The 24,008-nt window shown below is 33.5% G+C and overlaps 1 protein-coding gene across 1 annotated transcript in view; it reads left to right on the top strand.

Annotated features, from left to right (window-relative positions):
• The window catches only part of LOC145323115 (uncharacterized), a 59,077-nt gene that overhangs the window by 21,650 nt on the left and 13,419 nt on the right, over positions 1 to 24,008 (top strand). The window lies entirely within an intron of this gene.

Raw genomic sequence — 24,008 nt, forward strand, 5'->3', positions numbered from 1 at the left:
CAGAAATAACTATTATGTGTTTCAGAATTAGTCGCAGCTTTCTGCCTCATAGAAAGGATGTAAAGACAAACGGATAAAACGACTTTACAAATCCAATACAAATCAAATGACCATTAGAGCATTTCCAACAGACTGACGTACAGAGTAGAGTAGAGTTAGATGCTCATCGATTAAGAAATAGAATAGCATCTAAGTAATTTAAAATTTCCAAAATAAATCAAATGACTCTCAGAGCAAAAAATTATAAACTGGAGCTCATTGGTATAGGGCATTCTCATGAAACTTTTAGGCTCTTTAACTTGAATAGCAGCCGAGAAATTTATGTTTCCCCCAGTTTTATACAGATACAGACGGATGGACATAAATATATAAAGGGTGTTAAAAAAAACAATCGCTTCACTTTTTTCAATATAAATCCTATAGTTTTGGTCGAAAACCTATAAAAAAGGATGACTACATCCATGAAAGCTAAGCTCTGAAATGGAAGGACAAACGAACTTTAACACTTGTAGAGTGTCAGAACTGGATAAACTGAATTTAATGCATATGTCTATACAAAATTGTAAGTATATTTGTTGCAAACTTGATTAAATATATGATGCTGTTTAAGGACATAGTGACGTTTTTAGGACTTTATTATAAAGATGTTTCGCTTATAACATATACCTTGTTGTAATAGGGATCAGTATTAAAAAAAATAGTTGAAAAGGATAATTTTAACATTAAAAAATTTGTTGTGAAAAAAATTTAAAAATCAGCTTGTTTTAGATTGACGTCCGGACTTTCTGGTAACGTTTATAGAGTTGCTGCGCTTTCTAATCGTACCTAACTGTTATATGAATCAGCTTGCAAAGTTAAAAATCAATAGGAAAATTATATCCTGTTTAAATTAACGAAAACAGCTAACTGTTACAGACGGACGGACAGACAAACCAACCCTCAATATAGAAAAGCTTCGCTTTTAAATAACACAATTCATGCTCAAGCAATAACAATGAGAAATCAACATTGAATTTTGAATCTACTCACCTCTCTAGAGTACTAAAGCTCGAGATTTAGCCCTTGTGAAGAAAAAAAAGACAGAACCATCATACACTGAGACATGACAGCTCTGCCTAGTTCTTGATGTTTGACAGACCTTTCTTTTTTTTGCTAAATTGACTAGGATTGTGTTAGAAACCTGGTTAAGGTGTCTATAGAAAGGTCTTCACATGCCACATAAAAAAATTACGCATTATGGGGTCTATCTACAAGATTAAAAGTACTTAGGACTTTTTTTCTTTTTTAATTTTAGAGAAAAATTCTCCACAAGGGCTAGGACTCGAGCTGTAGTACTATGGAGAGGTGAGTAAATTCAAAATTCAATGTTGATTTCTCATTTTCATTGCTTGGGCATGAATTGTGCTATTTTTTATAAGTTTTTGACCAAAACTTATGGATTTATAATGAAAAAAGAGAAGCGATTGTTTTTTTTTAACACTCTTTATATATTATAAAATAGCTTTTTTTATAAACATTTTGTTATTAAATAATGTTTATAATTTTGAACGGCCATAAAAAGCCAGTTTTAAAGAGCTTTGCTACTAAGATATTTTTTAATAACTAAAGTAAAAAAAATAAATTAACCTCGGGCTGTGAATTCATTTATGTAAGTATGATGTTAGATCTTAAAAACGGCTATTCTGAAGGCTACAAAATTTAGGGAAGACTCACCTTGGTCTATATTAAGGTTAAGGATATTTAAAACAATTCCTTCCCCACCTCAAACAATATAAATTTATAGGTTGTTTTGGTGACTTCTGATGGTTAGTATGGCTGTCAGAAATTGAAATTAAAAAAAAACTAGGATGGCAACAACCATAAAAGCGAAGCTATAAATTTAGATGGTATGACAAACGAACATTAACATAGATTGTATATACAGGGTGGGGCAAATAAGACCGGACAAACTTTAAATGGCCATAGCACCAAAACTACTTGACCAATCAGGACGTTTGACCACACTATAAAAAGCTTAGGTAATGACATTTAAGCACAAACAAATTTTTGGACGAAGATGGACGTGTACAACGAGCTGGCCGCGCATATGTAGAGCAAGGCAGATTCCAAATGCGCCGGTGGTTTAATCTGGATTCTCGACTAGGGTCCACTAAATCTGACCTCAGCCCATCTGTAGGTGAGGTAGAGTTATGCAACTTGATGGCGATACTGTTAGATACATAAGTAAGACACTAGAAAAGACTAGAGCTCTCTATCTAAAATGGCTTGGCCGTAGTATTCCAGTAAAGTGAAACGGGGTAGATTTTGAGATGTAAAAAACGTCACAAAACCGTGAAAATTCGTGAAAATTTCTCGGTTCTTGACTTCAGGGACCCATATTGAACTTTAAACCTCAATTTAGACTATGGGTTGCGCTGACAACCCTAGCTGAAACTTCATGCCATTTAAAAAAGGTAAAGAACGTCGTTCTAGCTCAACTGTGGTCCAAATAAGAACCTCCGTGGGTAAGGGTAGCTTGAAAGTTGGGCGAATTTGGATCCTGGGGTTACTCACGTTCCTAAGGAAATGTAGCCTCCCAGCAGCCCTATCTTAATTCAATGGACTTTTGGGCCTGGGGCTACTTTAAAGCATGCACCGATAGACGTGCCCATACCACAAAGACCTCCCTCATTGCCACTATCAAGGAGAACTACGCCAGCTTGGACAGGTACATTTTGACCTGGACCTGCCGGCGGTTGAGAAGGCGGGTAGAGGCGGTGATTAAGGCTGGCGGCGATTTTATTGAATAATCCAATAGTCATATACCTATTTTGCTTGCCAGTTTTTTAAATTCAATAAAATCTTTAAAATTGACGATTTTATGTTCATTTGTTATAAAGTTACAATTTGTCCGGTCTTATTTGCCCCACCCTGTATGTGATGAAAAACTACTTAAATACAGGATTCTGTTTAAGAACATTCTTACATTTTAGGATAAAATTATGAAGATCCTTCGCTTATAATATTGCATGTGTTGTTCTAGGAATCAATATTAAAAAATCAAATGAATATTATAAAGATATCATACAAAAAAATGTTGTAATTAAAAGGAAATACAAACGAACGTTATCACTTGTAAAGTGCAAAAACTGTATAAGCAGAATGTAAATGTATAAGCATAAACTAAATTGAAAGAAAAATTGCTTAAATACAGGATAATGCTTAAAAGGACTCTCCACAGAAAAATCAACTTTAGATTTTTGAAAATCTAACCTGAAATTATTATTCTCTGTTCAATTTTAGGCATTTTTTGTTTTTGTGGCATCGCGATCGAAGCCCTTTGAAATTTTTTACCTCCTTTAAGTGAATCCTCCCGCCATTTAATTTAAGCTGCTTTAGTGATTTTTAGCTTCTATTTTTGCCGCCGTTGCCGCATTCATCGCCCTTCTCCGCCGCTACTCCGCTGTACGTCGCTTTTTAATACATGCTCCCCTCTCCCTTGTTCAGAAATTAAATGGAGGCTGGGGGTGTTGTGTATAGCTACGTACGCAATGTTTAGCGGAGTAGCGGCGGAGAAGGGCGATGAATGCGGCAACTGCCCCAAAAGATGGTTATATTTGGCGGAGGCGAACACAAAATGGAGGCGGCAGGATTGTCCAGTCAAGGAAGAGGATAAATCGTAGAGCGGCCGGTTGCAATGGAGCAAATGTTCTTTAGCGGCGAACACATATTGAGTGGAGGAAAGTGTAGTATATATTGTTATAGCGGCAGTACAAATAGGCGGTGGACAAAATTTTCAAAGGGCTTCGATCGCGATGCCACAAAAACAAAAAATGTCTAAAATTGAACAGAGAATAATAGTTTCAGGTTAGATTTTCAAAAATCCAAAGTTGATTTTTCTGTGGAGAGTCCTTTTAAGGACATACTTACATTTTTAGGACTTGATTAAAGAGATGCTTCGCTTATAACAATGTATTTTGTTATCCTAGGAATCAGTATTCTAAAAACCAGATGAATAGGATAATTAAATCACATGAAATATTGTAGTCAAAAAACTTAAAAATAAATGTACGTACAGACATTCTGATAACATTATAGAGTTGCTGTGCTTTCTGAATTGTACCTAACTATATCATCATCGTAATCATCATGCAAAGTTTGAAAACAATAGGCCAATTTTATCCTGTGCAAATTAATGAAAAGAGTTAATGGTTACGAATGGGAGTACGGACGGACGGACCTAACCTAATTATTGAAAAGTTTCGCTTTTAAGAATTAAATATCTGAATGTTTTAAATGGAAGTACGGACTTTCAAGTAACAATTATAGAGTTGCTACGTATCTTACTATCATAGGAATCATCATGCAAAGTTTGAAAACGGTAGGACAATGTCTAAATGAGCAAAAAGAGCTAACTGATACGGACGTACAGAAGGATGGACCAACCCTAATTATAGAAAAACTTCGATTTTAAAAATCTATTCGGATGGTGGTATATAAAGTCTAATGCCTAGATTATATTAAACAACTATTAACTTTTGATCCATGAAACATTGTCAAAGCAAACATTTTCGATAAATAGGGACTGTATGTCCTAACATATGGATCATTAGTTTAGGCCTGTTTGAAAATGGTTAGGACCCTTATGATTTGGTATTAGGTTAAGTAAAACTATTTCTTGTGCAGTAATGTCCGGTTATGATTTTTTTAAGTTCAATAAAAAACATTTTTTTTGTAAATACTTTATAAAGCTGTAAAGCAGTATTGCTTTAAAATTTTGTAGTTTTAAAGGGACTCCTAACTATAAACATTTAAAATTGAAACTGCCCAGTGCCGGCCTTACTATGGACATATTATTACTTGGCTTTTACATCAGATTTTCGTGTTCTCTAATAAAATGAAACTTGCAGCGAGCTAAAAATAACGATTACCCCCTTTCCACCCCCCCCCCTGACCCAATCCACTCCCTTCCTACCTCCAACCCAATATATCTTTTTATAAATAATATTCCTTTATTTTTCAGGGTGACTTTAAATAGGTCACAGAAACTTATTCAGGGGTTTATGCGGTTAAGACATTCCCCCTCCCATCACAAAAGTCTATCCTTCTTTCTATCTATCTGCCTGTTAATCTTTTAACACTTTAATTGTCCTCTATCTCTCTATTTGTCTATCGATAAGGCTGTCTTTTTTATATTTACTTTTTTTTTACATCTAGCCATTTCAGATAAAAAAAATATCTATATTTCTAGAAAAATGAAAATAAGTGTTGAAAGTAATATAATTAATTGGTTAAACTTAACAAGGGAACATTTGTTGGGAAAAAGGTGTCAGATATCTCCCACCCACTTAGCTATTAAAAGTTCCTTTTCTGTAAAAACTAGGATGACAATATCCATAAAAGCGAAGCTCTGAAACGGTTGGACAAACGAACATTAAAATTTTTGGAGTTTTGAACTGAATAATCAGATTGTAAAGGTATAAGACGAATCAAAATTACAAGTAAATTTATTAAAATACTGCTGAAATACAGGATAATGTTTAAGGACAATTATATAACATAAAATTAGTTGTTTAAAAAGTTAAAAATTAGCATGTTTAAAATATATTTACGGACATTCTAGTAACGATTATAAAGTAGCTATGCTTTATAAATTGTATAAATCGATAAGACAATGCCTAAATTAACAAAAAAAGCTATCCGTTCCAGACAGAGTTCGGACGGACGGACGTACTGACCGTAATTATAGTAAGGCTTCGCTTTTTTGTTAAAAGTCAATTGTAACAAGGATGAAAACATCCATAAACATTGTATTTTGTTGTCTTAGGAATCAGTATTTCAAAAAATTAGATCAATCGGATAATTTTATCTGATCAACATTTGTTGTTAAAAAAGTTAAAAATCAACATGTTTAAAATGAACGTATGGACATTATAGAGTTGCTACGCTTATGAATCGTACCGAACTACTACAGTATTCACCATGCAAAGTTTTAAATCGATAGGACAATTCTAACATGCCTAAATTAACGAAAAAATCTATCCGTTTCAGACGTATGTACGGACCGACCCTAATTGTAGAAAAGCTTCGCTTTTAAAAAGGGAGCACTTTAAAGTTGAAAGGGGACGGAAAGTTTCCCATGTTCATCGAATCCGGTGGATAGGAACCGGTTCTCATCCTGCGATTATAAAAATGTACAGTCATAAGATTAAAACCAGTTTTTATAGCCCGTGCCTTTGGCACCTCGGGGCTAAAAAAACTGGTTTTAATCTTATAATTGTACATTCTATATCCGCGGAAAGCTGTTAATAATACAATAAGAGAAATAACTATTAAACATTTCTTGGACCTTAAGGAATAATATATTGAAGGATGTATTTATAAACAACATTCTCAATAACGACAAATTAAGATTTAATTATCCGATTGGTCTGATTTTTTGTATACTGATTCCTGGGACAACAAAGTACAATATTATATGCGAAGCAACTCTATAATCAAGTTCTAAAAATGTAAGTATGTCCATAATCATTATCCTGTATCAAGCAGTTTTTCAACAAATTTACTTACAATTTTGCTTTGACTCTTATACATTCGCATTCTGATTATTCAGTTCTGACATTATACAAGTGTTAATGTCCGTTTGTCCTACCGTTTCAGAGCTTCGCTTTTATGGATGTTGTCATCCTTGTTTAGTCAACAAATAAGATGAAGTAGTTAGAAAGCTTTAAGTACCAGCGAAGTTTACATTCCTATGTCCTTTCCATCCTTGAAATATCTACCCATCATTCAAATATTCAACAAGGATGACAACATCCATAAAAGCGAAGCTCTGAAACGGTAGGACAAACGGACATTAACACTTGTATAATGTCAGAACTGAATAATCAGAATGCGAATGTATAAGAGTCAAAGCAAAATTGTAAGTAAATTTGTTGAAAAGCTGCTTGATACAGGATAATGATTATTAGGCTATAAAAGTTTTCCGGAATTTTAATAAATATAATAGATTTGAAATCTGCATAAAATTTTAAGGAATTTTTATAAAATTCGTTTTTTGTATAATTCTTTATCTATAAGCGCAAATACAAATTAAGTTAAATAATTTTGACATCTGTGATTGGTGGATTGAAAACTATCTGCGCTCTGATTGGAGAAGCTTAAGTGACGTACATCATTCAACCAATTAGAGCGCAGGTAGTTTCCAATCCACCTATCCTATTGGTCAAAATTTGTTAACTAAAATTGGATTTGCGCTTTTAAATAATGAATTGTATAAAAAACGAATTTTATAAAAAATCCTTAAAATTTTATGCAGATTTCAAATCTATTATATTCATTAAAATTCCGGAAAACTTTTATAGCCTAATGATTATGGAATACTTACATTTTTAGGACTTGATTATAGAGTTGCTTTGCTTATAATATTGTACTTTGTTGTCCCATGAATCAGTATACCAAAAATCAGACCAATCGGATAATTAGGTCACATACAAATTTGTTGTTAAAATGTAAAAAAAAATCAACATGTTTAAAATTGACGTACAGACATTCTAGTAATGATTATAGAGTTGCTACGCTTTCTAAATCGTACCTAACTACTAAAGGAATCACCATGCAAAATTTGAAATCGATAGGATAATTCTAACATGTCTAAATTAACGAAAAATGCTATCCGTGACGGACGGACGGACGTACGGACGGACCGACCCTAATTATAGAAAAGCTTCGCTTTTAAAAACCCATTTTTTAGGAAATGTAGCACACCAACTCTACTGTGTTTGGTTTTATTTAAATAGTAGCCATATAAACTAAATCTATATACGTTATTCAATTGCATTAATCTAGCAAACTTTGTGTTATCTAAATCTATATATATCTACCTATCTATCTATCTATCTATCTATCTATCTATCTATCTATCTATCTATCTATCTATCTATCTATCTATCTATCTATCTATCTATCTATCTATCTATCTATCTATCTATCTATCTATCTATCTATCTATCTATCTATCTATCTATCTATCTATCTATCTATCTATCTATCTATCTATCTATCTATCTATCTATCTATCTATCTATCTATCTATCTATCTATCTATCTATCTATCTATCTATCTATCTATCTATCTATCTATCTATCTATCTATCTATCTATCTATCTATCTATCTATCTATCTATCTATCTATCTATCTATCTATCTATCTATCTATCTATCTATCTATCTATCTATCTATCTATCTATCTATCTTTCTTTCTAAGTTGATTTTCAATTTGGAAAGTTTAGTGATTTTTTTCCGTATTAAAATATTTATCTCAAGTATTAAATTGATAAAGGGGGATGTGGAAAATAACCATTTGGGCAGGGGGGGGGGGTTTACTCGAGAACCCTTAGAGCTAGAGGGAGCTAATTTTGGATTTAAGCTTCTATGGGGCCAAAGTTACTTTTAAAATTATCGTCGACCCCCCACCCCCCCCCAAAAATTTTTTTTTTGGGGGGGGGGGGTAAAAATTTTTTTTATTGCATTTCTCGCCGAATTAGGCAATTTGGAATCATTTGAGACCATGTTATTTTTTTCAAAAATTTTTCGCCTTACAAGCAACCCTGCGGGGGGACTTAGTCATTTTTTTCAAATTCTCGTTTATGAAGGTATATCTTAAATACAGTATGCTACTCTCTTAGTTTTAAAGATAATTGGATGAAATCTTTTTGATTGTGTCACTAATTACCCCAAGTTTTGGTATCTTTAAAAAAAAACGGCGGCGGGACCGCCGCTCCCGCCGTCCGCCGCCGTTTTCCGCCGCCACCAAAAAAGAAATTTTTTATTGCATTTCTCGCCGAATTAGGCAATTTGGAATCATTTGAGACCATGTTATTTTTTCAAAAATTTTTCCCCTAACAAGCAACCCTGCGTGGGGGACTTAGTCATTTTTTTCAAATTCTCGTTTATGAAGGTATATCTTAAATACTGTATGCTGCTCTCTTAGTTTTAAAGATAATTGGATGAAATCTTTTTGATTGTGTCACTAATTACCCCAAGTTTTGGTATCTTTAAAAAAAAACGGCGGCGGGACCGCCGCTCCCGCCGTCCGCCGCCGTTTTCCGCCGCCACCAAAAAAGAAATTTTTTATTGCATTTCTCGCCGAATTAGGCAATTTGGAATCATTTGAGACCATGTTATTTTTTCAAAAATTTTTCCCCTAACAAGCAACCCTGCGGGGGGGACTTAGTCATTTTTTTCAAATTCTCGTTTATGAAGGTATATCTTAAATACTGTATGCTACTCTCTTAGTTTTAAAGATAATTGGATGAAATCTTTTTGATTGTGTCACTAATTACCCCAAGTTTTGATTCAGTTATGTTAAAAAGTATTATTTAAAAAAATCAGGTTGATATCTTTAAAAATAAGCTCAGAACTCATATTTTTAGCGTTTGGGGGGTTTTTGTGCTCCACAAGCCCTAAGAAGGAAAGTCCCAAAATGAATCTGTAATGGTTCGTTGATTCAGTTATGTTAAAAAAGTATTATTTAAAAAAAATCAGGTTGATATCTTTAAAAATAAGCTCAGAACTCATATTTTTAGCGTTTGGGGGGTTTTTGTGCTCCACAAGCCCTAAGAAGGAAAGTGCCGAAATTCAATTTTCAAAGTTTCATGTGTACATCCAGTCGTATAAGAGAGCCTACAAAAAGAATTAGGTTGATAACTATAAAAATAAGCCCACACGGCCTTCCCAAACTTGGGTAAGGTTGATATCTTTAAAAATAAGCTCAGAACTCATATTTTTAGCGTTTGGGGGGGTTTTGTGCTCCACAAGCCCTAAGAAGGAAAGTGCCGAAATTCAATTTTCAAAGTTTTATGTGTACATCCAGTCGTATAAGAGGGCCTACAAAAAGAATTAGGTTGATAACTATAAAAATAAGCCCACACGGCCTTCCCAAACTTGGGGTAAGGGGGGGGGGGGGAAGTTTGTACAGTTATAGGAAATGAAATTCAGTACTAAAGTTTGGGAGGGCCGTGTGGGTTTGTTTTTAGAGTTATCAACCTAATTCTTTTTGTGAGCTCTCTTATATGACTGGATCTACACATAAAACTTTGAAAATTGAATTTTGGGACTTTCCCTCTAGGGGCTAGTGGAGCAAAAGACCCCCCCAAACACTAAAAATTTAAGTTCTGAGCTTATTTTTAGAGATATTGAGATTATTTTTTTTCAGAATTTGGAATCATTTGAGACCATGTTATTTTTTTCAAAAATTTTTCGCCTTACAAGCAACCCTGCGGGGGGACTTAGTCATTTTTTTCAAATTCTCGTTTATGAAGGTATATCTTAAATACAGTATGCTACTCTCTTAGTTTTAAAGATAATTGGATGAAATCTTTTTGATTGTGTCACTAAGGGGGGGGGGGGGAAGTTTGTACAGTTATAGGAAATGAAATTCAGTATAAAAGTTTGGGAGGGCCGTGTGGGTTTGTTTTTAGAGTTATCAACCTAATTCAATTCAATTTGGAATCATTTGAGACCATGTTATTTTTTCAAAAATTTTTCCCCTAACAAGCAACCCTGCGGGGGGGAAAATTTTTGAAAAAAATAACATGAACTCAAATGATTCCAAATTGCCTAATTCGGCGAGAAATATAATAAAAAAAAATTTTTGGTGGCGGCGGAAAAGGCGGCGGGAGCGGCGGTCCCGCCGCCGTTTTTTAAAAGATACCAATAGTTGGGGTAATTAGTGACCCAGCCCAAAAGATTTCATCCAATTATCTCTAAAACTAAGAGAGTAGCATACTGTATTTAAGATATACCTTCATAAACGCCGCGGTTTTTTTTAAAGATACCAATAGTTGGGGTAAGGGGGGGGGAGTTTGTACAGTTATAGGAAATGAAATTCAGTACTAAAGTTTGGGAGGGCCGTGTGGGTTTGTTTTTAGAGTTATCAACCTAATTCTTTTTGTGAGCTCTCTTATATGACTGGATCTACACATAAAACTTTGAAAATTGAATTTTGGGACTTTCCCTCTAGGGGCTAGTGGAGCAAAAGACCCCCCCAAACACTAAAAATTTAAGTTCTGAGCTTATTTTTAGAGATATTGAGATGATTTTTTCTCAGAAACCTTTTTTAACAAAACCAAACTAAGTAATCATTGGAGATTTCATTTTGGGACTTTCCTTCTAGGGGCTTGTGGAGCAACAGACCCCCAAAAACACTAAAAATATGCGATCTGAGCTTTTTTTTTAAAGATATCAACCTGATTTTTTTTAAATAAAACTTTTTTAACATAACTAGATCAACGAACCAATACAGATTTCATTTTGGGACTTTCCTTCTAGGGGCTAGTGGAGCAAAAGACCCCCCCCAAACACTAAAAATTTAAGTTCTGAGCTTATTTTTAGAGATATTGAGATGATTTTTTTTCAGAAACCTTTTTTAACATAACCAAACTAAGTAATCATTGCAGATTTCATTTTGGAACTTTCCTTCTAGGGGCTTGTGGAGCAACAGACCCCCAAAAACACCAAAAATATCGTTCTGAGCTTATTTTTAAAGATATCAACCTGATTTTTTTTAAATAATACTTTTTAACATAATTGAATCAACGAACCATTACAGATTTCATTTTGGGACTTTCCTTCTAGGGGCTTGTGGAGCAACAGACCCCCAAAAACACTAAAAATATGCATTCTGAGCTTATTTTTAAAGATATCAACCTGATTTTTTATTGGGACTTCATTTTGGGACTTTCCTTCTAGGAGCTAGTGGAGCAAAATACTCCAAAAACACTAAAAATATGAGTTCTGAGCTTATTTTTAAAAATGTCAATCTGATTTTTTAACATAACCGAATTAAGGAACCATTACAAAGGGGGGGCCGGGGGGCGAAAGTGACACTTTTTGAAACCAAAACTAAGAGTCAACAAAGGAACTCAACTAAAAAAAGGGTTACAGGTCTGAGATTTTGCATGGCAGTTGCTTTATAGGGGTACAATATGGAACTGTGAAGAAACGGCGGCGCAACCGCGAAAACCGCCATTTCCCGCCGTAATTTTTGTTGCCTTTTCTCGGCGGTTTTCGGCGGTTGCGCCGCCGTTTCTTCACAGTTTATATTGTACCCCTATAAAGCAACTGCCATGCAAAATGTCAGACCTGTAACTCTTTTTTTTAGTTGAGTTCCTTTAACTTTTAATTTTGGTTTCAAAAAGTGTCACTTTCGCCCCCCCCCCCCCCTTTCATTTTGGGAGTTTCCTTCTTGGGGCTAGTGGAGCAAAAGACCCCCAAAACACTAAAAATATGAGTTCTGAGCTTATTTTTAAAGATATCAACTTCCTTTTTTTTAGAACACTTTTTTAACATAACCAAACTTGGTAACTTTTACAGATTTCATTTTGGGACTTTCCTTCTATAAGCTAGTGGAGCAAAAGACCCTAAAACAATAAAAATCTGTAAAAGTTACCAAGTTCGGTCATGTTAAAAAAGTGTTCTTAAAAAAAATCAGGTTGATATCTTTAAAAATAAGGTCAGAACTCATATTTTTAGTGTTTTGGGGGTCTTTTGCTCAACTAGACTCTAGAAAGAAAGTCCGAAAATGAAATCTGTAATGCTTTCTTAGTTCGGTTATGTTAAAAAAGTATTATTTAAAAAAATCAGGTTGATATCTTTAAAAATAAGCTCAGAACTCATATTTTTAGTGTTTTTGGGGGTCTGTTGCTCCACAAGCCCCTAGAAGGAAAGTCCCAAAATGAAATCTGCAATGATTACTTAGTTTGGTTGTGTTAAAAAAGTTTTCTGAAAAAAAACATCTTAATATCTCTAAAAATAAGCTCAGAACCTAAATGTTTAGTGTTTGTGGGTCTTTTGCTCCACTAGCCCCAAGAAGGGAAGTCCAAAAATGAAATCTGCAATGATTACTTAGTTTGGTTATGTAATAAAAGGTTTTTAAAAAAAATCATCCCAATATCTCTAAAAATAAGCTCAGAACTTAAATTTTTAGTGTTTGGGGGTGTCTTTTGCTCCACTAGCCCCTAGAAGGAAAGTTCCAAAATGAAATCTGTAATGGTTCGTTGATTCAGTTATGTTAAAAAAGTATTATTTAAAAAGAATCAGGTTGATATCTTTAAAAATAAGCTCAGAACGCATATTTTTAGTGTTTTTGGGGGTCTGTTGCTCCACAAGCCCCCAGAAGGAAAGTCCCAAAATGAAATCTCCAATGATTACTTAGTTTGGTTATGTTAAAAAAGGTTTCTGACAAAAAAAATCATCTCAATATCTCTAAAAATAAGCTCAGAACTTAAATTTTTAGTGTTTGGGGGGGTCTTTTGCTCCACTAGCCCCTAGAAGGAAAGTCCCAAAATGAAATCTGTAATGGTTCGTTGATCTAGTTATGTTAAAAAAGTTTTATTTAAAAAATATCAGGTTGATATCTTTAAAAATAAGCTCAGAACGCATATTTTTAGTGTTTTTGGGGGTCTGTTGCTCCACAAGCCCCTAGAAGGAAAGTCCAAAAATGAAATCTCCAATGATTACTTAGTTTGGTTTTGTTAAAAAAAGGTTTCTGAAAAAAAAATAATCTCAATATCTCTAAAAATAAGCTCAGAACTTAAATTTTTAGTGTTTGGGGGGGTCTTTTGCTCCACTAGCCCCTAGAGGGAAAGTGCCGAAATTCAATTTTCAAAGTTTTATGTGTACATCCAGTCGTATAAGAGAGCCTACAAAAAGAATTAGGTTGATAACTATAAAAATAAGCCCACACGGCCTTCCCAAACTTTTATACTGAATTTCATTTCCTATAACTGTACAAACTTCCCCCCCCCCCCCTTACCCCAAGTTTGGGAAGGCCGTGTGGGCTTATTTTTATAGTTATCAACCTAATTCTTTTTGTAGGCTCTCTTATACGACTGGATGTACACATAAAACTTTGAAAATTGAATTTCGGCACTTTCCTTCTTATGGCTTGTGGAGCACAAAAACCCCCCAAACGCTAAAAATATGAGTTCTGAGCTTATTTTTAAAGATATCAACCTTACCCAAGTTTGGGAAGGCCGTGTGGGCTTATTTTTATAGTTATCAACCTAATTCTTTTTGTAGGCTCTCTTATACGACTGGATGTACACATAAAACTTTGAAAATTGAATTTCGGCACTTTCCTTCTTAGGGCTTGTGGAGCACAAAAACCCCCCAAACGCTAAAAATATGAGTTCTGAGCTCATTTTTAAAGATATCAACCTGATTTTTTTTAAATAACACTTTTTTAACATAACTGAATCAACGAACCATTACAGATTCATTTTGGGACTTTCCTTCTTAGGGCTTGTGGAGCACAAAAACCCCCCAAACGCTAAAAATATGAGTTCTGAGCTTATTTTTAAAGATATCAACCTGATTTTTTTAAATAATACTTTTTTAACATAACTGAATCAACGAACCATTACAGATTTCATTTTGGGACTTTCCTTCTTGGGGCTTGTAGAGCACAAAACCCCCCAAACACTAAAAATATGAGTTCTGAGCTTATTTTTAAAGATATCAACCTGATTTTTTAAAAATAATACTTTTTTAACATAATCGAATCAACAAACCATTACAGATTTCATATTGGGACTTTCCTTCTAGGGGCTTGTGGAGCAAAAGATCCCCCCAAAAAACTAAAAATATGAGTTCTAAGCTTATTTTAAAAGATATCAACCTGATTTTTTTAAATAATACTTTTTTAACATAACCAAATCAACGAACCATTACAGATTTCATTTGGGACTTTCCTTTTAGGAGCTTGTTGAGCAAAAGACCCCCAATACACTAAAAATAAGAGTTATAAGCTTATTTTTAAAGATATCAACCTGATTTTTTTTAATAATACTTTTTTAACATAACTGAATCAACAAACCATTACAAATTTCATTTTGGGACTATCCTTCTAGGGGCTTGTGGAGCAAACGACCCTTAAACCACTAAAAATATGAGTTCTGAGCTTATTTTTAAAGATATCAACCTGATTTTTTAAAAATAATACTTTTTTAACATAACCGAACCAACAAACTATTACAGATTTCATTTTGGGACTTTTATTCTTGTGATTTGTGGAGCAAAAGACCCCCAAAAACACTAAAAGTATGAGTTCTGAGCTTATTTTTAAAGATATCAACCTGATTTTTTTAAAATAATACTTTTTTAACATAATCGAATGAAATCTGTAAAAGTTACTAAGTTCGATTATGTTAAAAAAGTGTTCTTAAAAAAATCAGGTTGATATCTTTAAAAATAAGGTCAGAACTAATATTTTTAGTGTTTTGTGGTTCTTTTGCTCCACAAGCCCCTAGAAGGAAAGTCCCAATATTTTTAGTGTTTTGGGGGTCTTTTGCTCCAGTAGACCCTAGAAGGAAAGTCCGAAAATGAAATCTGTAATGGTTTATTAGTTTGGTTATGTTCAAAAAGTTTCCTTAAAAAAATCATGTTGATATCTTTAAAAATAAGATCAGAACTCATATTTTTAGTTTTTAGAAGTATTATTTTTTAAAAATCAGGTTGATGTCTCTAAAAAAAAGCTCAGAACTAATATTTTTAGTGTTTTGTGGTTCTTTTGCTCCAAAATCCCCTAGAAGGAAAGTCCTAAAATAAAATATGTAATTGTTCCCTAGTTTGGTTATGTTCAAAAAGTTTCCTTAAAAAAATCATGTTGATATCTTTAAAAATAAGATCAGAACTCATATTTTTAGTGTTTTTGGGGTCTTTTGTTCCACAAGCCCCTAGAAGGAAAGTCCCAAAATGAAATCTGCAATGGTTCGTTGATTCAGTTATGTTAAAAAATGTATTATTTAAAAAAAATCAGGTTGGTATCTTTAAAAATAAACTCAGAACGCATATTTTTAGTGTTTTTGGGGTCTTTTGCTTCACAAGGCCCTAGAAGGAAAGTCCCAAAATGAAATCTGTAAAGGTTCGTTGATTCAGTTATGTTAAAAAGTATTATTTTAAAAAAATCAGGTTGATATCTTTAAAAATAAGCTCAGAACGCATATTTTTAGTTTTTGGGGGTCTTTTGCTCCACAAGCCCCTAGAAGGAAAGTCCCAAAATGAAATCTGTAATGATTCGTTGATTCAGTTATGTTAAAAAAGTATTATTTAAAAAAATCAGGTTGATATCTTTAAAAATAAGCTCAGAACTCATATTTTTAGCGTTTGGGGGGTTTTTGTGCTCCACAAGCCCCAAGAAGGAAAGTGCCGAAATTCAATTTTCAAAGTTTTATGTGTACATCCAATCATATAAGAGAGCCTACAAAAAGAATTAGGTTGATAACTATAAAAACAAGCCCACACGGCCCTCCCAAACTTTTATACTGAATTTCATTTCCTATAACTGTACAAACTTCCCCCCCCCCCTTAGTGACACAATCAAAAAGATTTCATCCAATTATCTTTAAAACTAAGAGAGTAGCATACTGTATTTAAGATATACCTTCATAAACGAGAATTTGAAAAAAATGACTAAGTCCCCCCGCAGGGTTGCTTGTAAGGCGAAAAATTTTTGAAAAAAATAACATGGTCTCAAATGATTCCAAATTCTGAAAAAAAAATAATCTCAATATCTCTAAAAATAAGATCAGAACTTAAATTTTTAGTGTTTGGGGGGGTCTTTTGCTCCACTAGCCCCTAGAGGGAAAGTCCCAAAATTCAATTTTCAAAGTTTTATGTGTAGATCCAGTCATATAAGAGAGCTCACAAAAAGAATTAGGTTGATAACTCTAAAAACAAACCCACACGGCCCTCCCAAACTTTAGTACTGAATTTCATTTCCTATAACTGTACAAACTTCCCCCCCCCCTTACCCCAAGTTTGGGAAGGCCGTGTGGGCTTATTTTTATAGTTATCAACCTAATTCTTTTTGTAGGCTCTCTTATACGACTGGATGTACACATAAAACTTTGAAAATTGAATTTCGGCACTTTCCTTCTTAGGGCTTGTGGAGCACAAAACCCCCCCAAACGCTAAAAATATGAGTTCTGAGCTTATTTTTAAAGATATCAACCTTACCCAAGTTTGGGAAGGCCGTGTGGGCTTATTTTTATAGTTATCAACCTAATTCTTTTTGTAGGCTCTCTTATACGACTGGATGTACACATAAAACTTTGAAAATTGAATTTCGGCACTTTCCTTCTTAGGGCTTGTGGAGCACAAAAACCCCCCAAACGCTAAAAATATGAGTTCTGAGCTTATTTTTAAAGATATCAACCTTACCCAAGTTTGGGAAGGCCGTGTGGGCTTATTTTTATAGTTATCAACCTAATTCTTTTTGTAGGCTCTCTTATACGACTGGATGTACACATAAAACTTTGAAAATTGAATTTCGGCACTTTCCTTCTTAGGGCTTGTGGAGCACAAAAACCCCCCAAACGCTAAAAATATGAGTTCTGAGCTTATTTTTAAAGTTATCAACCTGATTTTTTTTAAATAATACTTTTTTAACATAACTGAATCAACGAACCATTACAGATTCATTTTGGGACTTTCCTTCTTAGGGCTTGTGGAGCACAAAAACCCCCCAAACGCTAAAAATATGAGTTCTGAGCTTATTTTTAAAGATATCAACCTGATTTTTTTAAATAATACTTTTTAACATAACTGAATCAAAACTTGGGGTAATTAGTGACACAATCAAAAAGATTTCATCCAATTATCTTTAAAACTAAGAGAGTAGCATACAGTATTTAAGATATACCTTCATAAACGAGAATTTGAAAAAAATGACTAAGTCCCCCCCGCAGGGTTGCTTGTTAGGGGAAAAATTTTTGAAAAAATAACATGGTCTCAAATGATTCCAAATTGCCTAATTCGGCGAGAAATGCAATAAAAAATTTCTTTTTTGGTGGCGGCGGAAAACGGCGGCGGACGGCGGGAGCGGCGGTCCCGCCGCCGTTTTTTTTAAAGATACCAAAACTTGGGGTAATTAGTGACACAATCAAAAAGATTTCATCCAATTATCTTTAAAACTAAGAGAGTAGCATACTGTATTTAAGATATACCTTCATAAACGAGAATTTGAAAAAAATGACTAAGTCCCCCCGCAGGGTTGCTTGTAAGGCGAAAAATTTTTGAAAAAAATAACATGGTCTCAAATGATTCCAAATTGCCTAATTCGGCGAGAAATGCAATAAAAAAAAATTTTACCCCCCCCCTAAAAAAAAATTTTTTGGGGGGGGGTGGGGGGTCGACGATAATTTTAAAAGTAACTTTGGCCCCATAGAAGCTTAAATCCAAAATTAGCTCCCTCTAGCTCTAAGGGTTCTCGAGTAAACCCCCCCCCCCTGCCCAAATGGTTATTTTCCACATCCCCCTTTAACTTGAAGCCAAATTACATATATTCTGAGTTTTTTTAGGTAGGGGTTAATTTTGGAAGAAAAAAGGGTTTTAGGAGTTTATTTTTAGTAAAAAGGGGTCTAGAGCTGTCAACATATATTTTTTTCTTTTTTCGGCTTTGAAAGTGTTTTTTACAGCCGGCTGCGAAATAATATATATTAACATAAATTAGTATAATAGATTAAAAATTGCTTAAATCAAAAAAAAATTTTAATTCCTCATAAGGTAATTGTATTTTTTTGCAACAAAAAAAAGTTTTACTGTTTGATATTTTACTGTTTTTTTTAAAAGGGGATCATGGAAAGATGTACAGGTTTTGATGTATTTTCACAGTAGATTTTATTTTATTTTTAGGCCCTGCGGGGTAATCATTAACATTTACCCAACCTAACCAAAAATAACCTAACAAAAGCTACTGTGAAAATTCGACGAAACCCGCTCCTTCATTTTCTTTCCATGATCCAAAAGTGGCTCTAGATTGTTATTGCTGCGCTACTATAAATGCATATGCTTGTCCTTATTAATATAGCGGAAGTTGATTTTTTCCAGCTGAATAATTTCTATATGGATTACCTTGAAAAATATTATAACACCATCCCAACCCTGCTAACATTTCCAACAAAAAAAACAAGACTGCATACGGTCAAAACAAGCAAAGATAAATGACAAGGAAAATATAAAAAAAAGAAAATTAATATGCATAATAGTTATTAATCGGGTATTATCCGTGGGGACGAATTACGGACTAACAAAACTGGTTTTAGTTTATGATTTCATTTTCATATTTGTGGAAAATTGTCTGTTATACGATGTTATGTATGACTTTTCAGTATAGCTGAGAAGCGAATCTAATTCTGCGTATGTTAATCGGTTTCAAAGCTTCTATAAAACTTCTATGACAATATTATAAAGTTAAGTAAACTAAACATTATAAAACTCCCAGACCTCTTTTTTTTTGGGGGGGGGGGGTTGGAGTGGGAGGAGTAGACTTCCCCTACGTCTAAAGCTTTCCTGAAATGAAAACCTAATCCAAAAAAATAATCCTTCTTTGTCAAATATTTTTATTTGTCGTTTTACATTAACTTTTTTTATTTGATTTAGATAGGTGACTTCTAATTAATATATTTAATCATCATGACATCCTAATTTAGATACATCACACACATACTCACACACACACATACATACACAAACAACTATACACACACACTCACACACACAAGCACACACACATAGACAAATACACACTCAGAAATACATAGACATATAAATATCTAAAACAAATAAAGTATCATAATTAAAAACAAGGAATAGTTAAAATATGAGTAATATGGATAAATTAAAAATATTAACATGTATGAGCATCTAGAGGATATTATTCAAAGGGGTAAAAAATAGATAAAAATAGCCTAAAACTATCCAAATTTCTTTCCTACACGGGAAAACTTAATCAGTAGTTATTGAAATCTTAAGCTGCAGACAAAAAATCTTACTACTTTAAATACCTTTCTGGGTTGACTCTAAAAATATTGTTTTAATGGGATTATCAATCCTTGTAATTTACATTCAAATTCCAGTTCGATCACTAACTGTGAATATTCAGACGTTACTTGCGGACTAACGAACAGACAGTTTAAATTATAGAGTAGCTTTGCTACTTAAAAAGACATAAAAAGTTAAATGCATTTGTATAAATAAAGTATCATCACTAAATTAGGTTTTTGTTGCATTGTAGCGTTAATAACTCCATTTATTATATATTTGTTATAACTTAAATATTTCATTTTAAAACCACATTTTGGTAGCGAAGCTACTCTATAATTCCAATTATAAAATCATGCTTAAGATAGATGGCTTACATTTGTTGTGAAGATTCCTCTGATTGTACATACATCTATGATTTGCACTGTGCAGCCTATGTTTTTGAAAGAAAATTTAATATAGCAATCTTCTATTAACCCTTACAGATCGGGGGGGGGGGGGGTCATATTGACCCCCCCCCTCTAGTTTTTTCAATGTCATTTTTTTTGTAGGTAAGATGGAGAGCTGTGACTTCATGACTTTTTGAGTTTAGTAATTATGCGTCGGCAAGAGTTGATTTTATTAGGATATCTGGTCTGTGTCGGTCGTGGTGTCCGGTCAAAGTCGGTTGGGTAGCACCAAAATTTTAAAAAAATTCTAAATAAATCTTAATTTCTACATTATGACTTTTGAAACCTAAATTTTTTTTGGTGAATACTAAGATATCAATGACCTTATGAGAATAGTGGTGTTATGACCGTTTGACCGCACCCTGACCGACTTTATGGCCGATTTTTGTCCGGCTTTTACTACAGACATATATCATGAATATCGTGGCTTCTATTACAGCTAGAGACTTATAAATTTTTTTGGTAAATTCTTGAGCGACAATAAACAGATAAAAATATTAATTGGCGCCGCCAACCGCCGTTTTACCGCCGCCAACCGCCGAAAATAACGGTTTCCGTTATTTGCCGTTTTTCGGCGATGATCAGAAAAAGTAATTTTTTTGTTATGAAAAATAAAATTTCGTTCTAAAATTTGATCATCCTAGCTGCAAAATTGGCCGCTCTACAGCTGTTTTAAAATTTAGCGGCTGGCCGCTAAAAAGCGGCTAAGGAGCGGCCTGGCCGCTATGACTAGAAAAAGTAATTTTCTCTAAAAATACACATGAACCACCAGAAAAAAATTTTACGTCTTTATCTGTAACAGAAGCCGAGATAGAGGGGGGGGGTCAATATGACCCCCCCCCCCCGATCTATTAAGGTGGGAATTGGGGCCCGATCTGTAAGGGTTAAAATTATTTTGATAATAATCCACTATGAATCACTTTGTCTGTTTGTCAGTACATCTTAGAGGGTATGATTTCATTTTCTACTGGATAAAATATGCTTCTGAAATTTTAGTAGAAGATTTGGTTTTTCCCTCTCTGTGTATAGTGCGCAAAGAACCCCTGCCTTACTTTTAGAATAAATTGAAAAACAGGGGGAGAGTTAGTTTTAATCTAACCCCCTCTGGGCATATACATTCGGTTCTCTAACCGTGCAGTGATAACCTTTACCCTGCAATATAACCTAACCTAACCTGAGAAAACAAAAAAAAACAGGTTCGCCTTATCGGTTCAGCAGTTAGCGAAATCCTATGATACAAACATACACACCGACAGATAGATATACAATTAGTTATATATAAAGATTATGAAACCATAATTTGGACGTCTGTTTAACATGTAAATTTTAACTTTGCTAATGTTGTCATCCTTATTAGAATTCTAATGCAAAAGAATAAATGCTTCCATGACTGTGTATTTACTCAGCTCATACCAGTAACGAACTAAATTCGGAAAAAAATCACGAAACCTATACGTGTTTTTCAGCTGTCGTTTGGGGGCAACACATCGTAAAGTTGACGACCTCTCCATTTGCCCCCCAAATATTATTTTAGATTTATTTTGCTTGTTGGTTATACCTATTCCTGGTATTTACTTCTTTTGGAAGCTTTTTACTTTTAAATATTTACATGTTAGCCAACACTCTTTTCTTTTACGAATGTTATTAAAGTTTAAAAAACAATTTATTATAAATCCTAATATTGTTGTTTGAATGAATTTTAGTTTAACTAGCCATGAATCTAGTTATCTAAATAAAAAAAGAATAAATTAGCACAGCAAAAATTGTAAAAATTAATGTTTTTTATCTTTATTCAAAGCTCATTAATGAATTCAAAATTTTTTTTAATGATTAAGATCCTCATCGATGAAGTAAGAATAGTAAATTTTTTTTGTTTATTGGTAATCTAGATTTTAGACTAACATACCATATTTATAGTGTAACTGTACTTCTGGAAAATTAACAATAGATATAAAACATACTTGGATATTATGCCAGGGTAAAAATTGTCGTTAATTTAGGTTGCTAACATGGACACATCATTTATTGTCCAGTTTGTTTATCCAGTATTGTGGGAGGGGGTGGGGTAAAGGGGGTGGATAAAGGATTGCTATTATAGCCAGCTACAAGTTTCACATTGTAGAGTACATAATAATGTTGTGTAAGAACCAAGTAATAAGAAATCCATTAACTTAACAAATCATTTGAAATAATGAGAAGAAAAAAAAGAGAGAGAGAGAAAGAGAGAGAATAAACAAAAAAAGAAAATGTTAAAAAGAGAAATTGTGTCAAATGTAATTTGAAATGGTTTAATTTTAAAACCAATTAATTTGCATTTTAACAAACTGAATCTAATTTCATTACAACATCTACAGTAAATATAGAAAGTGTAGATCTCCAAGCACCTTTTTGGGCCAATGGGAAAAAGGAAAACAATATAAGATCAATCTGAATATATTATTGGTTCGAAAGTGTAAACATTTTTTACCCTATGGCCGTTTTTTCATTTATTTATTTGGTCAGCCATAAATAGATATTTATGGGTTGAAATTATGTCATCTAAATATTTCATTCTAACTGAACTCCGAGGATAAAAAGTCTATTACATATTTAAGAACGGACTATAAAATTTTGAATACCAGTATAATTTACAGTTTAATGTTCCTACCTCCCTTCCTTTTAGAAATATAACAAAATGAAATGACAAACTGATGATTAATAAAATGAGTGGTTTTGTTAAAGTGAAAAATGTTAGGTTTTCACAGGTAATCAAATATCATGTTGGCCCCTTTTTAGTCAATTATTTATTACTAGCGGCTACGCCCCTAGAGGCCTCTAGGGGCACTTGAGGAGGAGAGAGTCGAATTTGATAATTCAATTTCTTATTTTAGATTTTAAAAGAAAAAGTTAAAAAAAAATTACGTTTGATGTTTATTTTTCGTTGAACTCTCTTTCTAAAATTGGTAAATGTTTTAAAAATTTAATTTCTCTAGGGAGGGTGGTGGTACCCTCCCCCAAAATAGTTATAAACCTTCCCGGGACATATGAGAATCTACCCTGTTAAGGAGAACCCAATCGGTTCAGCGGTTAGCGAGATCCTTCGGTACACAAAGACAGACAGACACACAGACAGACACACAGACAGACAAACATCCTGTTACTTTAGTATAAGGATTTTGTAACGCTGTTGGGGAAAATGTTTTTTGTGTGAAGATACCCAATTTCAAAGAGTATCCAGAATACAACTTACTATGTCTGTTGGTCTGTTGGTTATGCAACCAAAGACATACAAATATTTTTTAAATTAAGGTTTTGTGATTTTTTTTTCAATCGTCTGTCTTTCTTTTTATTCTTCACTACTTTTCATTTTTGTAAATATATAGCTTGCTTTTTATTTGTAGTAAAAACATCGAATGGAATATAACAGATTACTTTACCTGTGCTTATTTATATTAATGTCTTACATACTATAATAGTTATTTCTCGCATCGTATTATAAACGGCATTCCGCGGATATAGAATGTACAATTATAAGATTAAAACTAGTTTTTTTAGCCCCGAGGTGCCGAAGGCACCGGCTAAAAAACTGGTTTTAATCTTATGATTGTAAATTTTTATTTTCGTAGAAAGCTGGATATAATACGATGCTAGACATAGTTTTTTCGTATGGATGAGAACCGGTTCCTATCCACCGGATTCGAATGAATACGAGAAAAGTAATTCCGAATTTCCACGAGATGAGTAATAGTAGGGAATCTTACAAGAAAAAATGTTC

This window comes from Acartia tonsa, chromosome 6 (genome assembly GCF_053477335.1).
Source record: "Acartia tonsa isolate MP-2025a chromosome 6, ASM5347733v1, whole genome shotgun sequence".
Taxonomy (NCBI): Eukaryota; Metazoa; Arthropoda; class Copepoda; order Calanoida; family Acartiidae; genus Acartia; species Acartia tonsa.